The sequence below is a fragment of the Dipteris shenzhenensis genome, chromosome 23, assembly GCF_047967505.1.
Source record: "Dipteris shenzhenensis isolate YYH24624 ecotype China chromosome 23, Dip_SZ_1.0, whole genome shotgun sequence".
Classification (NCBI taxonomy): domain Eukaryota; kingdom Viridiplantae; phylum Streptophyta; class Polypodiopsida; order Gleicheniales; family Dipteridaceae; genus Dipteris; species Dipteris shenzhenensis.
The window spans coordinates 24,246,867-24,264,870 of NC_141618.1; positions in this window are offsets into that span (position 1 = coordinate 24,246,867).

The window sequence follows — 18,004 nt, forward strand, 5'->3', positions numbered from 1 at the left end:
GCGGTGCGGGGCGCGGGTGGTGGGCGGGGCGGGGCGGGGCGGGGCGGGTGGTGGGCGGGGCGGGGCGGGGCGGGGCGGGGTGCGCAGGGGCGGCGCCGTGCCGCGGGGCGGGTCGCAGAGCCGCCGCGGGGCGGCCGGCAGGGGTGGGGGGGTTGGGTTAACAGGGTTAAGGGGGAGGGGGAGAGAGGGGGATGGGGGGGCGAGGGGGGTAAGGGGGAGGGGGAGAGAGGGGGACGGGGGGGCGAGGGGGGTAAGGGGAAGAGAGAGAGAAGGGGTGGGGGAGGGAATGAGGGGGTGGGAGAGAGAACGAGGGGGGGGAAGTGGGAGAGAGGAGAGAGAAAAGAGAGAGAGGGGGAGGGGGAAAAGGGGGAGAGAGGAGAGAGAGAGGGGGGAAAAAAAAAGGAGAGAGAGAAGAGAGAGAGAGAGGGGGGAAGGGGGAGAGAGGAGAGAGAAGAGAGAGAGGGGGATGGGGGAGGGGGAGGGGGAGATGATGGTGGAGAGAGAGGGGGAGGGGGGAGAGGGAGGGGGAGATGATGGTGGAGAGAGAGGGGGAGGGGGGAGAGGGAGGGGGAGGGGGAGGGGGAGGGGGAGGGGGGAGGGGGAGATGGAGAGGGAGGGGGAGATGGAGGGGGGAGGGGGGAGGGGGAGGGGGAGATGAAGGGGGAGGGGGGAGGTGGTGGTGAAGGGGGAGGGGGAAGGGGGAGGTGGAGGTGGAGGGAGAGGGGGAGATGGAGATGGAGGGGGAGGGGGGAGGTGGTGGTGAAGGGGGAGGGGGAAGGAGGAGGTGGAGGTGGAGGGAGAGGGGGAGATGGAGATGGAGGGGGAGGGGGGAGGTGGTGGTGGAAGGGGGGGGGGTGGTGGTGGAGATGAAGGGGGAGGGGGGAGGTGGTGGTGAAGGGGGAGGGGGAAGGAGGAGGTGGAGGGGGAGGGGGGAGATGGTGGTGGAGATGGAGGGGGAGGGGGGAGATGGTGGTGGAGATGGAGGGGGAGGGGGGAGGGGGAGGTGGAGGGGGGAGGTGGTGGTGGAGATGAAGGGGGAGGGGGGAGGTGGTGGTGAAGGGGGAGGGGGAAGGAGGAGGTGGAGGTGGAGGGAGAGGGGGAGATGGAGATGGAGGGGGAGGGGGGAGGTGGTGGTGGAAGGGGGGGGGAAGGTGGAGGGGGGAGGTGGTGGTGGAGATGAAGGGGGAGGGGGGAGATGGTGGTGGAGATGGAGGGGGAGGGGGGAGATGGTGGTGGAGATGGAGGGGGAGGGGGGAGGGGGAGGTGGAGGGGGGAGGTGGTGGTGGAGATGAAGGGGGAGGGGGGAGGGGGAGGTGGAGGTGGAGATGGAGGGGGAAGGGGGAAGAAAGAGGGAAAAAAAAAAAAAACTTGAAAGACTGAAATCGAAAAGCAGGGAGAGGTGATCACCTGATCGCTCTCCAAGTCTTTCTCGATGTAACGGGATTGTCGCGGAACAATGGACGGTGGGTGGAAGGCTAGGTCATCGCTGCGAGAAGGGCTCGATGTCACTTACATGGCGAGGATAGGAGTAAGGGGGCGGTCGATGGAGAGGGAGGAGTGTCTTGCGTGGGGCTCGGAAGGAGGAAGAGAATGGAGGCAAAAAGTGAAAGATGAAGAATGAGGGGGGGTGGAGTAGGTTTTTATAGGTTTGGATTTTAGGTTTAGGGTTTAGGTTTAGGTTTTAACCCTAAACTCTTCCCGAGCCATAACTTTTTATGGAGAGCTCGGTTTGCCTTTCTGTAAAAAGGTAAAATGATCGTAATTGAAATCTCTACGCAACCGTGTCCACTACCTAGCCTAATTGTACATCATGTGGCTTTTATACCTACCTACGCATGTTTACTCGTCGCTACTTGAGACGCTAGTCTCCCCGGCAGCGGCGCCAAATGTTGGCTCTTTCCTACTGCTTTCGTAGGAAGAGCTGGGTATCCTATGTTGCAGGGTTCCGAGGCTTTTTGTCACCTACAGATATATTGGAATTGTCGTTGTAGTATATATGTAGCTTAGGACCTCGAGTCGTGTTCCGGTGAGAGACGTAGGCTTAAGTGTGGTGAGTAAACATAATGCAAGCATGTGTAAAAGGCACGTAAACCATTGTTGTTGGGGTAATGAAGGCTTCCGCCTCCATTGGGGGTTGTAGGGTTTAGGAGGAGTTTAAGGGTTCAGAAGGAGGTTCCAGGGTTTAGAAAGAGTTCAGGGTTAGAAAGAGTTCCAGGGTTCAGAAGGAGGTTCCAAGGTATAGAAGGAGTTCAGGGTTAGGAGGAGGATCCAAGGTTCAGAGTAAAGTACATGGTGGAGAACTCGTCTCCCTCGTAGATCATTGAGTTAAGGGTTTAGGAAAGCATAGGAGTGGGAGAGGAAGAAGGTGTAAGAGCATGGGTGAAGTAAGAGAGAGAGGAGGAAGGAGGAGGAGGGAAGAGGAGGAGGGAGAGGGAGGAGAGAGGAGGAGGAGGAGGGAGGAGGAGGAGGAGGAGGAGGAGGAGGAGGAGGAGGAGGGAGGAGGAGGAGGGAGGAGGGAGGAGGAGAGGGAGAGGATGGGTTGCAGGGTTGGAGGAGAGGGGAGAAGGGTTGCAAGGTTAGGACATGCTTTTGGACGTGCAGTGCAAGGAAGCATGGACACTTGAGACAAATGCTTGGAATACCAATGTAGACTCAACACAATGCCCCAAGAGTGTGGGCTTCATTCCATTATGGGGTATTTATACAAGTTGGAGAGCTTCCCTCTCTGCATGTAACACAAAGTCGTATCACAAAGTTGTAACACAAAGTTGTATCACAAAGTTGTAACACAAAGTTGTGTCACAAAGTCGTAACACAAAGTTGTGTCACTTTCTCTCTCTACATGTAGAAGTTGTAACACAAAGTTGTTACACAAAGTTGTAACACAAAGTTGTAACACAAAGTTGTATCACAAAGTTGTTACACAAAGTTGTGTCACAAAGTCGTAACACATTCTCTCTCTTCATGTAGAAGTTGTAACATAAACTTGTAACACAAAGTTGTTACATAAAGTCGTAACATAAAGTTGTGTCTAGAAGTTGTAACACAAAGTTGTAACACAAAGTTGTATCACAAAGTTGTATCACCTTCTCTTTCTTCATAAGTTCATGTTGGCACAGAGTCAACATAATGTTGGCTCTTTCCTACTGCTTTCGTAGGAAGAGCTGGGTATCCTATGTTGCAGGGTTCCGAGGCTTTTTGTCACCTACAGATATATTGGAATTGTCGTTGTAGTATATATGTAGCTTAGGACCTCGAGTCGTGTTCCGGTGAGAGACGTAGGCTTAAGTGTGGTGAGTAAACATAATGCAAGCATGTGTAAAAGGCACGTAAACCATTGTTGTTGGGGTAATGAAGGCTTCCGCCTCCATTGGGGGTTGTAGGGTTTAGGAGGAGTTTAAGGGTTCAGAAGGAGGTTCCAGGGTTTAGAAAGAGTTCAGGGTTAGAAAGAGTTCCAGGGTTCAGAAGGAGGTTCCAAGGTATAGAAGGAGTTCAGGGTTAGGAGGAGGATCCAAGGTTCAGAGTAAAGTACATGGTGGAGAACTCGTCTCCCTCGTAGATCATTGAGTTAAGGGTTTAGGAAAGCATAGGAGTGGGAGAGGAAGAAGGTGTAAGAGCATGGGTGAAGTAAGAGAGAGAGGAGGAAGGAGGAGGAGGGAAGAGGAGGAGGGAGAGGGAGGAGAGAGGAGGAGGAGGAGGGAGGAGGAGGAGGAGGAGGAGGAGGAGGAGGAGGAGGAGGGAGGAGGAGGAGGGAGGAGGGAGGAGGAGAGGGAGAGGATGGGTTGCAGGGTTGGAGGAGAGGGGAGAAGGGTTGCAAGGTTAGGACATGCTTTTGGACGTGTAGTGCAAGGAAGCATGGACACTTGAGACAAATGCTTGGAATACCAATGTAGACTCAACACAATGCCCCAAGAGTGTGGGCTTCATTCCATTATGGGGTATTTATACAAGTTGGAGAGCTTCCCTCTCTGCATGTAACACAAAGTCGTATCACAAAGTTGTAACACAAAGTTGTATCACAAAGTTGTAACACAAAGTTGTGTCACAAAGTCGTAACACAAAGTTGTGTCACTTTCTCTCTCTACATGTAGAAGTTGTAACACAAAGTTGTTACACAAAGTTGTAACACAAAGTTGTAACACAAAGTTGTATCACAAAGTTGTTACACAAAGTTGTGTCACAAAGTCGTAACACATTCTCTCTCTTCATGTAGAAGTTGTAACATAAACTTGTAACACAAAGTTGTTACATAAAGTCGTAACATAAAGTTGTGTCTAGAAGTTGTAACACAAAGTTGTAACACAAAGTTGTATCACAAAGTTGTATCACCTTCTCTTTCTTCATAAGTTCATGTTGGCACAGAGTCAACACCAAAGAATGAAAGAATTATGACCATTGTGAGCACCTGAGGCTGGTCAAGGAGATGCACATGGTTCTTGATCCAAGATTTTCTTCCAAGTCGCTTTTGACAAACATCGTTTTTGTTGGGTGACACACGGGTATGAACAGCCTTAAAGGAGAATATGACCTCCTTAACCTCACACTAATTGACCCAACTAGACAAGGTTGTCGTTCACATCTTGACAATGGCAATACACCACATTTTGCCTGTTCCAAATGAGATTTAGCTGCATGAAAGTTTCTCATGTGAATGCGGCAAAAATGTTGTTTGATATGTTTCTGTTGCGGTACCATTCATTAGCATCATAATACTGGCTCTTTTGAAAAACAACTCCTGAGAGCTTCTAGGCACTTATACTGTAGCAAGTGTATTGCATATGTTTGCTACTAAATCTCCATGAGCATCCTTAGATCTTTGTTGCAACCTAATAGGGAATCCCATCATGGAAGGATGTTGGACAATCCGATGAAATATACAAGCCCTTGTATCCATGTCCAGAATTGATGTACATTGATTAAAAAGATGAACAACCTCCTTGCATATTCCTTCATTGCTTCTCTTCATTGGCTCCTTCACATGAATTCTCATCCCGTGATTTGATCACCTTGACACTAGCATTATAATGTTGCTTTCACTTTCTCTCTGCATGATAATTCTTTATTACATTACTTCTAATCTTGGGGACCCCAAACATTCAATAATTTATGAGACAACTAAGAGTCTTCAAACTCAATGGTGGTGATGATGCATGCATTGATGTATCTGTTTCTTGTAAATGTAGTCCATTTGTTTTTCCCGCTACTTACTCCTTGTTCCCGACATGGGTGCTCTTTGTTTAGCAGTTTTTATTATGTAAATGTAATTTTAAAAACTGCTAAGGACTAGAGCACATGTGACAATTTATTTGGGGACACATATTCAAGCACACATCCTAACCATTCAATAATTGATGAGACAACTAAGAGGCCTCAAATTCAATGATGGTGATGATGGTGATGATGCATATGCATGCTTGTTTTAGCAGTTTTTGCTCAGTTTTTTCTTCGCTAAAAAATTCTTGTTGAGAGTTTAGGAATAGGCTGTGGTGACCTCATGTGCATAGGATGATGTACTCGAGGGAAAGTAGAGTATCATAAATGGGCATGTTTCAAGTGATTGAACTTGTATCCACGTGTCATACATGCTCCTCCTTTTTCATCATAGAAATACAACATATGTGGTCTCAAATGTGATCTGAAGAGAGCTGTCATGCCTACAAAGCCATGTATCTTGTTGTCTCTCCTCATCTCCTTCTTATGGGCCAACTCCAAAGCCACATATCCTGATGTCTCTCCTCATCTCCTTCTTATGGGCAACTCCTAGGTGTATCTTGTCAATGTGGGCAGCCCTCTCTATAGAATCTCATGTGTATTTTTATAAAATACCATGTATCTATCATTGTAGGTCTCTGAGAACCCCCCTAGGTTAGACCAAAGGCCATTCTCAATCTATTCTCTGGGCCCATCCTGTGGGCCCAACACCTAGTGGCTTGCTTGGTGCATCGGCCAAAAAATCCTATGAGACTAAAGAACTGAAATAAACATGAGATTATAACCCTATGGGGAGCTAGAGGTGTCTCTTCATCTTAGACAAATACTTGATAATTGATGGCCTAGGAACAATAGGAAATCATGTGTTATTATATCCTAGCATGTGTCATGTATTATGTGTATGTATAAGTAGTTTGAGCTCCATTTGGGCTTGATTGGGGTTGTTGTCATTGAAACATGCATGAGATCTATTGCTAGCATCCTGAACTCCTATTGATAAGGGTATACTTGGCATGTGAACTGGCTTGACATAAAGATGTACTTGGCATGTGAAGGGGCTTGACATAAAGATGTACCAATCATGGCATTTTGAACTCCTATCAGTAAAGGTGTACTTGGTATTGTAAAGTGGCTTGACATCAAGAGGTACCAATCATGGTACCTTGGATGGGGCACGTGCACCTTGTCTAATCTCTTGCTAAGCTAGCATGTCTGGAAAACAAGGTCATGGTCATATCAACTTCCGATTGCTTCTTTTATGAAGAAGTACGTGATCTTCTACTATCTGGTATTGGATCTCATAGTATGGTTTGTGGGTCTAGACATGAGTTGAATAACCTCATACATGAAGAGTGAAATGCATCTCTAGCTTACATAATCAATCACCACCCCAAATCTGTGTACCCCTGGTATAATGATATCTCCCTAGATCTCGTAGTATAGGGCAATGCATCAAAACATTCTCCTCTATCTCGGCCTCATGTGTGTCACAAAGTATGCAAAGACACAGATCTCCACAATGTCATGTGGCTGTAATCTCACATCCTATCTTGATTTTAAAAATGGTGAGATGAAGTCTTAACTTGCCCCATGATGATCCATACTTAATGGAAAAAGTGAGTTTGTAGGTGTTTTAATGAAACCATTCTTGCTTAAGTGGAGAACATGCTCTCTATATAAGGCCTTGGTTACATGTGGTTGTGGGGGGAAGACCCATGTCCTATGGATGGATAATTGCCATATATCAACTCAAATGGTCTAAGAAATCTCCTAGTATGTCAATCACAAGAAGGGGCTATCAAGTGAAAGTTGATATGGTGGTACATGATCGATAGATACTCCTTGCAATCGGGTAGCAAGGACGGGAAGAAGAGGGAGAGAGAGAGAGAGAGAGAGAGAGAGAGTTTATCAATGCAAGATTTGGAGATTTATATGTGTGTCAGTGAGAAGTGAGGGATGAGAGATGCTCATAGTTGTAGGGTTAATCTTCATAGAAGCATTGGCCATATGTGAACTAAGAGTGCTTTAATTTCTAACGTTCTTTGGAGATTGGCTGCATTGGCCGTATGTGAACTAAGAGTGCTTTAATTTCTAACTTTCTTTGGAGATTGACCATGCACACTCACATGGCAATTTGTTTCACATGCATTGGACGTGGCAAAGAGCTTCTTCTCAATGTGGCTGATCAATTGACATGAATCAGCTTCAAGATTTAAGATTTCTTGGCAAGTTTCATTACTAGATGCCATGTACTCTACTCCTCCCTACTCGACTTGCACTGCTACTTCTTCCCTTAGCCTCTTCTCCTCCCATCGTTTCAAGACACCTTCCCCCTCGACTCTTTGTTCACTTCACTCTGTCTTCTTTTTTGTTATTCATGCCTATTTTGTTGCCATACCATTGCCTTCTAGTGGCTACCCTGGCTACTCTTATGTTCACACTTGGACCTTTGAAGTTTTATTCAATAGTGCCCATCCCAGGAGTTCTACTCGACCACTCTGCTCTTGTGAGATTGAACGTGAAGCTGTTGGTGGAAGCTTGTGCTATAGGAACTCTGCTTACTTTGGGTTTGGACCTGGGTGTTATTGGTGCAACTTTATCTTGCTCTCTTGGCTTGGGAGGAGCCTCCATTGATTGGAGCTCCTTTTGAGCTTGGCTATGGGGACCCTTTTGGCTCAGTTGGGCAATGTTTGAAGGCTTAATCCTACTTTTCATTGTTGCAAAATAATTTTTTGGCTCTACAAGTCTTTCCCTAGTGAGTTTGTCCGTCTTTTTGAATCCTTCAAGAGTTCTCTTTTTCCTGATCCGTAATTGATCACTTGTGAGCATATTGTCCTCTTTTGTTGTTTCTTTTTTGGTCTTTCCTCCTCCCCCCTTTCTTTTTCATAAGTGCATCATTTTTTCAATTGTATTCTTTAAACGAAACAATCTTAGTAGTGACCCTTGGTATGGTAAGATATCGTAGCTCTCTCAACTCCCCTAGCTATTAAGGTCCTAATTTCTACATAGGACAAGAATCAAGTAAAGACTCTTTTGGCTGCATTCCAGTGAGACTATTGTGGATTTGCCATAAACTGTGCTAGTGAGCTTACTGTATGACAAATATATGGCCTTGTGATAGTCAGATACATAAGAGATCCAATGAGCTACTTGTAGTACCTATCATTGACTGTATGCTTTTTTGAATCTTTTGTAAGTTTCAAACTCTATTCCATGGGAGTGGCTACAACCTTGCAATTTGCCATATGAAACTTCTTTAGGAGACTGTCAACATATTTTAGTTGACTCATAAAGGTGCTGTCTAAATCTCTCTAGAACTCAATTCTAAGACAATAGTGCATAAGTCCAAGATCTTTCATGTCGAACTCTGTAGGCAGATAAGTCTTGTTTTAGCTTTTTGATGAAGCTATCCTTGCTTCCTATCACAATCAGATCATCTACATACAAAAGTTTGTAGTAGAGGGTAGGAGTAGATGTTAGGAGCAACTGTGCCGGGAATTTGGAGAGTCGGGAGTTTGATGGAGCTTAGCTGTCATTGTAGGGCATTGCTTGGAGTCCGTCAATGGAGCAATCCATTGGCTAGAGATAATTGATGGAACCACCTTGCAAGTTGAAGGAGCCTTGATGTACATGGGAGTTTGTCGGTCGTGAGCTGAAGGAGTCCAGGAGGGTCGTTGGAAAAGCCTTAGGCAGAGGTAAGTTGTGGATAGCACAATTGGAGCTACTGTCGGCAGCCGTCCTTGGAGAGGCAGCCTTTGTGGCTAGCCGTCAAAGGGAGCTTACATTGCATGCTTTGGGCTTGGAGGCCCACTATTTAGGAGCCATTGGGAGATCCGCTGGCTACTAGTAGCCAATGCTAGTAGAGCATAAGGTGGAGTTGCTCGCTTGTAGAGTTGTTCCATTGTTACTTCAGGAGCTCTTGGACTCTTTGTTGAAGGAAGCTTGGAGGGATAAGGCAACAAGATCTACGAGTCACTACTAGTAGCCATGTTGTAGGTTGTAAAGATCTCTCTCTACCTCAAGACATTATGGAGTAGAGGAGGAGACAATTGACATCTAGATAGCATGGATCAATGGGAAGAAATGGAGAGGTGAGGTGGCACTATAGATACAGGGATTGTGCATGAGGCAAAGGCTGACTCGAGCACACACAATGGAGGTTTGGCCTATCCCACCTCTACTCAGAGAGGACCACCCGATCCAAGGCATCACTCTTGATATCGCTAATCGAACGCAGAGATCATGGAGACCATGTCCCCTGCCACAGTGAGAGGTGATCCGATAGACACAGATACGAGATATCTTCATAACTCACAAAAAAGCCACCATAGCACCTGGCTATGTAGTTTGATTTTGAGTTTGAGTACTAGTTTTTACTTTTGAGTTTAGCATGGCCTTACTGAGCCCTTTCTTTTAGCCCATATTGGCTTGGTGTCACTATCAACATCTTTCTTCTTTGCCTTGTTCTTCAAGCCTTCACTCTTCTCCAGAGCGATAGCTCGGTCTTGCAATTGTTATGAGTCCTCATCAGATTGACTATCTCTGGCTTGTGCAAGTCTACGTGAGTACAACCTAAGATCAACTAGGCTCGCATAGACTTATCACCTGGAACAATGCTTTACTGATTCATAAGAGCTCGCATCCTAAGTACAAAGTCTTGGACAGACTCTCCCTTGTTTTGCTTCAGCTCACTTAGCTTCGTTCAAACATCTTCTTCATTGATTTCTTGCCTAAAACTTCGCAGGAATGCTTCATACATTGCACAACAATCGGGGAAACATACAATTGGAAACTAATCGAACCACCTCTGGGCATTTTTTATTAAGGCATCAAACATGGACTATTAATACGATCACTCCCATTCACAAGACAAGGGATTCCATGAGTCCAAAAAGCCAAAGGACCATTATTGATTAGACATGCAATGTTCAACGCATATGCGGGGACTAATTTATTAGAGGCAGAGTGGGCTCTGGTAGAACAACTCCAAGTTCTCTTGCTATTCATGAATGATCTGCATAGTAAGACATTGGTCCCACATCAGATTGTTCAGGTTGAGTTCTATGCATCTCCACTATAGCTTGATGCGGCATTTTAGGTCATCACATACCTTTACCGAGTCAGGGACCATGGTTCTTGCACCTCAGGATGACATAGATTATCGTGGCTAGCCCTATTTCCTCCAAGCAACCAAGGGTGATCAGATATGTATGTATGCATATACATGCAAGTCATTTGAAAGTTTGGCTCTCCATATAGACTGATTATCCCCTTTCCAATATAGCATTGAGGCCACCTCAATCCCACTCACGTATCACGAGATCAACCAGTTCATTTGAGGGGACCTTCGACAACTACACACATTCGAGACCTGGTTGGCACCCAACGAGCTTCTACTGAAGCTCAGCTTCCACAAGAACCACTGTTTACGGATTTTGAAGGAGGGTGTTGACCCTATGGCAACAAGGACCAGAAGTGCAGTCTAGGACAACTATGAGAGCATTGTGTGTGTAGAGTAGCGGTGAAGCTCTGCTTGTAATATCTTGATCCTGAAAGATAGTATGATAAATCTTAAAGGATGAGGATAGCCAAAATCCTCTCTAGAAAAGATCCAATCATACTTGCAAAATCAAGATCTAGAGAGAGAAAGACTAAATCTAGAGAGAGAAAGACTAAAAGCCTACACTTTCGGAGGTCCCTCTACTTTGTGTAGAGACCCGAAAGGTCCCCCCAATTTGTGAAGAGACCCAAAAGTTTCCCCCCAAAAGTGGAGAGACCAACATGTATAAATATCTCTAAAATGGAATGAAGCTCCCACTCTTTGGATTTAGTATTCAAGCTCACTATTGTGTTCATGCGATTGATTTCCATTGCGTCATTGAGGCTCTCTTATACTATCGTGTTTGTGTAGCATTGAGGCTCTCTTATACTATCGTGTTCTAGCATGCCTTTACCCTTGAACTCCCTCCTCCTCCTCCCTCCCTCTTGCTTCCACGTCCTCATCCTCCTCCCTTCCCCTCCTTCCTCCCTCCCTTGAACTCCCTCCTCCTCCTCCCTTCTCCTCCATCTCCTCTTCCTCCCTCCCTTCTCCTCCCATCTCCTCCTTCCTCCCACCCTTGAACTCCCTCCTCCTGCTCCTCTGTTCTCCTCCTTCCTTCCTCCCTTGAACTCCCCCCTCCTCCTCCTCCCTTCTCCTCTATCTCTTCTTCCTCCCTCCTTTCTCCTCCCATCTCTTCCTTCATCGCTCCCTTAAACTCCCTCCTCCTCCTCCTCCTTCCTCCCTCCCTCGAACTCCCTCCTCCTCCTCCTCCTCCTTCATCTCCTCCTCCCCCCTTCTCCTCCTCCTCCCTCCTGCTCCTCCTTCCTCCCTCTTCCTTCCTCCCTTCTCCTCAACCCCTACCACTCGAATCCGCGAAGGAGACTAGCTCTCCACTCCTCAACCTTGGACTCCTCCTAAACCCTACAACCCCCTCTAAACCCTAGAACTCCTAGTTAACTCTCTCAACCCTACCCCCACTTCTAACCTTGAAATCCCCTTCCCATGGAGGCGAGAGCCTCCATCAATTGTTATAATCTAGCCCTCTTTCTCATTCACATACGCATGAGATTTGCTTTCCATGCTTCAGTCTACGCCTCTCAATGGAACACGACCCGAGGACCTATTCTACACTTGTGAACACCTATGCTACAACGAGCAACGACACGATTGTGGGTGACCAACATCTGTCTACACCGACACATTTTCCCACTCACATGGAACAATCCTCGGCATGTTTTTAACATGACCGTTCCTACAACACTAACGCATCTCTAACCCCCTAATAATTTTGACTCCTTTTTTTGGGAGCCTGTATCACGGCTGCTTAAAGAACAAAGTGCACCCGGATTGAACCCAAATTTCATGGATGTAAAGATCTATTGTAAATAAAGTGTTTCGACATGTTCAACCATCAATTTTGGGCTCCGGTAGTCACCTCACATAGGCATTGATTTCGATCCACTGCTTGCTTATTTTTTACCATTTTTGGGTCCATGAAGGTCGAAATCATAATTGGACTTCGCAGTCATATGCACCCACCTAAAAATCACAAATGGGACTTGTTTATGCACCTGAGATCAGGAAAACGACTAGAACCTGCCTACTTTCGAGAGCTTTCTTTGACCCTCTCTGCTCTTCAAGAATTCAACCTCTCACCATCGACAAGCAGCATGGAGGAAATTACAATTGAAGAAGCAATAAGTAGCGATGATCAATGTCCTTCAGAACACCTTAAAGAATGACACAACCATAATAACAACAACAATGGCAGACGACACTTTGGTAAATTGGAAATGCCAAAGTACAACGGACGAGGGGACCCCGCCAGGTTACTTCAAATCTTCGACGCAACATGTTGTGCTAGAGGCAACCAGTCAAATGAAACCAAAGTTGCAATCCAAAGGCAACTGGTCTAGGAAAAAGAAGGAGGGTGTACAGCACCACAAGGCCAGGATAGAGCATTACAATGAATTCAAAAGAATGCAGACAAGAGTGGTAGAATTGTACTTAACTAAGCCCACAAAAGCACCTGAGTCCCCAAATTTTAAATGGGATCCTAAAGGGCTTGAAGGTCTTTGTATGGCCGAAGAACCACTCCTTGAGAGTGCGACTCCTATTGAAAATCCATCACTTGTCTCACTAAGCAAAAAACTTAGAAAGTTCAAACCGAATGTGAGAATGAAGAGTGAAAGGTCACCAGTAACAAAAAAGAAGAACAAGGGAACACAGGTGGATTGGACCAAACATATTCCAATGAAGCTAGCAACCAAGCAAGCACCTCAAAGGGCCATGAAGGACTAAGGGAAGTTCCCGATTACTTCAAAACTACACTAGAGGAGAAGCAACAATAGCAATGCCTAGGCCAGTCAAGGAATTAGAGCTCAAAGAAACAGAGAATATTGAGGATACCCTAGTTTATGAAGGACAAGCCAAGGCAAGGAAACTATATCTTGCCTTGGATAGTGAAGAAGAAAAGCCAGTATACATCGGTTAAAATGTTCACTCTAGAAGAAGAAAATGAATTGAAAGCATTACTAATGGAATATAGAGATTGCATGGCTTGGTCCTACAAAGAAATGAAAGGGATTTCCCCAGAAGTTGCAGTACATGCCATACCAATAAGGAAAGGATCCAAACCAAAGGTATGTGGACCTTACAAGACAAATCCCAAGTATGGCACCCATGTCTATGAAGAACTAGAAAAACTACTGGAGGCTGGTTTCATTTATGAAATCGAGCATACCGATTGGGTGTCACCAATAGTGATTGTTCCTAAGAAAAACAAGAAGCTCATAATATGTGTGAATCTCAAGAACATCAATACAACAACAATCAGATATCATTATCCCCTACCATTAACTGAAACAGTTTTAGAAAGGGTAGTAGGATTTGAAGTGTATAGCTTCTTAGATGGGTTCAGCGGGTACAACCAAGTACAAATTGCACCTCAAGATCAGGAAAAGATAGCATTTGCCACAGAATGGGGTATTTTTGCATACAGAGTCATGCCATTTGGCTTATGCAATGCCCCATCTACTTTTCAAAGGGTAATGTACACCGTCTTCAAGGAATTTCTCAACAAGTTCCTACAAGTCTTCCTCGATGACTTGTGCATACACTCAAGAAAAAAGGATCACTTACAATGCCTTGAAGAAGTGCTTAAAAAATGCAGGGAGTATGGAATCTCTTTGAATCCTCTAAAATGCCAATTCTTAGTCACACACGGAGTAGTCTTGGGACACATAGTCTCTCGACATGGGATCGCAACTGACATGGACAAAATAAAGACCATCATGGAACTTCCCCCCCCCCCCCCCCTGCTAAATGCCAAGGGAATTCAAGTCTTCATGGGACATGCTGGATACTATAGAAGATTCATACTTAGGTATGCCATGATTGCAAGGCGCCTATACAAACTCCTAGTCAAATTCATTTGGACAGATGAATGCGAACAAGAATTCGAAACCCTCAAGTGGAGATTGATCACAGCCCATGTTCTAATGGCACCAAATTGGGACATAGACTTTCGTTTACATACTGACAGTTCCAATTATGCAGTAGGGAGTGTGTTATGTCAACTTGGCAAACACAACAAAGACTACCCAGTATACTTTGCAAGCAGATAGCTAAATGATGCGAAGGTGAATTACACCACAACAGAAAGAGAAGCCTTGGCAATGATCTACAGCGTGAAGAAATTTTGACACTATCTATTGGCTACTGACTTTATCTTCTACACAGATCATCAAGCCTTATTATATCTTGTGAATCAGCCAGGTATCACAGGTCAGATCACTTGATGGCTTCTATTGTTACAAGAATTCAATTTCAAAATCGTGGTGAGAAAAGGAGCTCAACATTTCATTGCCGATCACATGTCATGATTGAGGACAGGAGAAGAACCGGAAGGAATAGAAGATGATCTACCAGATGCCGCATTATTTCAAATAGATGCTGTGCCTAATTGGTGTGCAGACATCATTGGGTATTTAATGGTAGGAAGACCGCCTCCTGAAATGAAAGCAGTGGATGCTTGGAAACTAATTCTAAAAGCTGCACATGAGATCATACCAATCCTCAGTGAAGCACATGAAGGCATTGTAAGCAGACATTTCCAAGGGAAAGCAACCACAAGAAAAGTCCTTCTCGCAGGATACTGGTGGCCAACACTTTGGTCAGATGCCTATGAATATGTCAAAAGCTGTGATGTATGCCAACGAGCTTCTAAACCACAACACAAAGACTTCAATCCCCTAACAACAGTCATTGCACAAAAACCCTTTGAGAAATGGGGGATTGAATTTGTGGGTCCCATCCATCCAGTAGCAAAAGGGACACAGGCACGCTACATCATTGTGCCCACAAATTACTTTACTAAATGGGCTGAAGCTAAAGCCGTCAGAAAGCAGACACAACAAGGTTCTTGTAAGAGAATGTGATCACCTGATTTGGATGTCCCATTGAAATTGTGTCAGATAGAGGTACACATTTTGTCAATGAGGTCATCCAAGACCTTTTGTTTGGCTTTATGGTGATCCATAGAAAGAGCACACCTTACTACCCCTAAGGGAATTGATATGCTGAATCCACCAATAAAATTCTATGTATTGTCCTCACCAAGGTAGTAGAACCAAGGCGTTCTGATTGCGCAAAGAAACTAAATGCCACCTTATGGGCATATAGAATCACACTCAAGGTCAGTACAGGAAATACACCTTTTCAATTGGTGTATGGCCTTGAAGATGTGGTCCCACTGGAATTTGTAATACACAGTCTATGCATAGCAGTACAAGAACGCATGGGAGATCATGAATCGCTGCAAGAAAGACTCTACCCATTAGAGAAGCATACAGAGACCAGATTAGTTACCTACCATGCCATGACAACATAAAAACGAAGAAGGAAGGCGTGGTTTGATAGAAACCTCAAAGACAAAGACATCAAAGAAGGTGACCTGGTTCTGTTGTACAATACTAAAGTCCATAAGGGCAAGCTCAAATTTCTAGGTCAAGGACCCTATAGAGTCAAAAAAATGAATCCCATCGAAGATGTGCTACTAGAAACACTGGATGGAGTCCAGTTCACAACAACAATAAACGGAAGCCGACTGAAGCGCTACTACATCAATATGCAATCCATCCTCGACAATAATGAAGATTTGGGGGTCCCAAGTCTTCCATAGTTAGGACTAGATTGTCCCACAAGCACTCACTAGCATATGTACGCCTTCGTACATATAGGTAGTTTTAATCGATTTCAACCTAGGGCTCAGAGGTGATGATTGTGTCCTAGTTGCCCTATGATTCCCTTAGCAAATTAAGCGTATAGGAGGAATGCCTACCTCACTAGTCATGCATAGTGCACCCACACGTTTTGAGCACCATGAATAAATTGCACAAATAAAAGCCCCAAGGGATACTTGTTGTAAATCCACACACATAACACCCATCACAAAAAGAGTAAAATGCATTAGCCACTCACAAAAGAAACATGCACTCTTGGCACATGACACTATATTGGCATTGTCAAACTGGAACCTGATTCGTGTATGCAATGACACTCTAATAAGATGGGAAAAAGGTCTACAATGCCATCGACAAAGCAACACCATGCCAAACGGCCTAAGCCTCAACGTCAACAGCCCTCCTCAAACCACCAACCTGAAGAAGGACACGATGCAGACTCACCTACCCAGAGGTCAACACCAAAATGACCACGACTAGTGGTTCTGGACAGTGATACTGATGAGCAAATAAATGCAACATGCCAAGAAGAAATGCCACAGAATCAAGGGATACTAGAGGCAGGAGAAATTGAGCCAGAGCAATTGACTATGCAAGATGCAGGTGCAAAAGACCTTAAGGACCAGACCAACAAAGAGCTAGCAATAGATGGAGCAATACAACTTGTATGGCCACGAGTCTCAACGTTTGCCATGTCACCCAATGCTTACAACTTCTTACAGTCAAAGGGACTAGGTACTCTTTTTAAGAAGCTAAAATCCTTCTCACCAACACCTGCGATGACCGAATACATTTGTCAATTCATAACATCATATAAAAGCAGAGAGTTGGAGAAAGATAAGTATGGAGCAGTAACATATAAAGAAAAGACCTTACAGATCTGCCTTAGTAGATCCACGATGCAGGAGTCTTTCTCATTTCCAAATGCACAAGAAGAATATCCAAAGAAACATTTGGATGCAAGATTCTCTAAAATTCAGGATTTATTCCCACCTAACACAAAGTCAGAAAGCGGGGGAATATGCCATGAAATGATTCTGGACCCCATATGCAAAGAGGCAGCTAAGCTTTTGGCTGACATTTTCAATCATTCAAGAGTGAGAAAAAACTATATGTCAGTAAAAACTCTTACACTCCTTAGTAGAGCAAAACTACAAGATTGGGCTCAACACATATCCTTACTGCTAACCAATTATGTATCCACTACCCATAATGGCAAAAGCTACATTGCCCATCTATTGGCCATAATAATCGGGTTTGCAATAGAGCAAGAGCATGACTCTACACCCCTCTCAACACAAGATATAGAGGACTTTGAAGCATTGATATTATCGCTAGATTGGGAATTAGACCCTCCACCTACTCTCAATGAGGACAGCATGGAAGGGCAACAATCCGAACAAACTCCAAAGAATGACAATGTGGAACTCTGCCAAAGAATACTGCAACTCAGTTCAGTCTTGCTCCCGCAACAGAAGGACTCAAACATGGAAATCCAAGAGGATACCATTCCACATAATGACTTTGCAAAAGAGCCAAATAACATACCTCTCAAGGAATCACAAGTCACCAATATTGACAACTCCACGACTCTAGAGTCACAACCCCCAAATGTCTCTAGTGGCACCATACAACAGACTCTTGTTCAAATCATAGATTAAAATTCCACATGGGCACATGGGAATCAACTGTATGACCAATACAAGCAAGGCTTTGCTACCATGGTGTCAGATGAGCAGGAAAGAGAAATGGAAAGACAGATGCTCCCATCACTCCAATCCAAAGTGCAAAGTGCCGAGACTGAAATTATGAAGCTCAAGGAAAGCATGGCAGAACAAATGCAGCAACAACTCCTTGCACACAATGCTCTAGTAGAAAGTAGAGATTACATATGGTTTTGGGCCTCTCTCTAGCTTCCTCCCTTACCTAGATCAAAGATGCCTTGTCGCCTTCATCCATGAGATCGTCACACACAAAGAGCACTTGCTCATAGACAGGGTCAAGTACACAA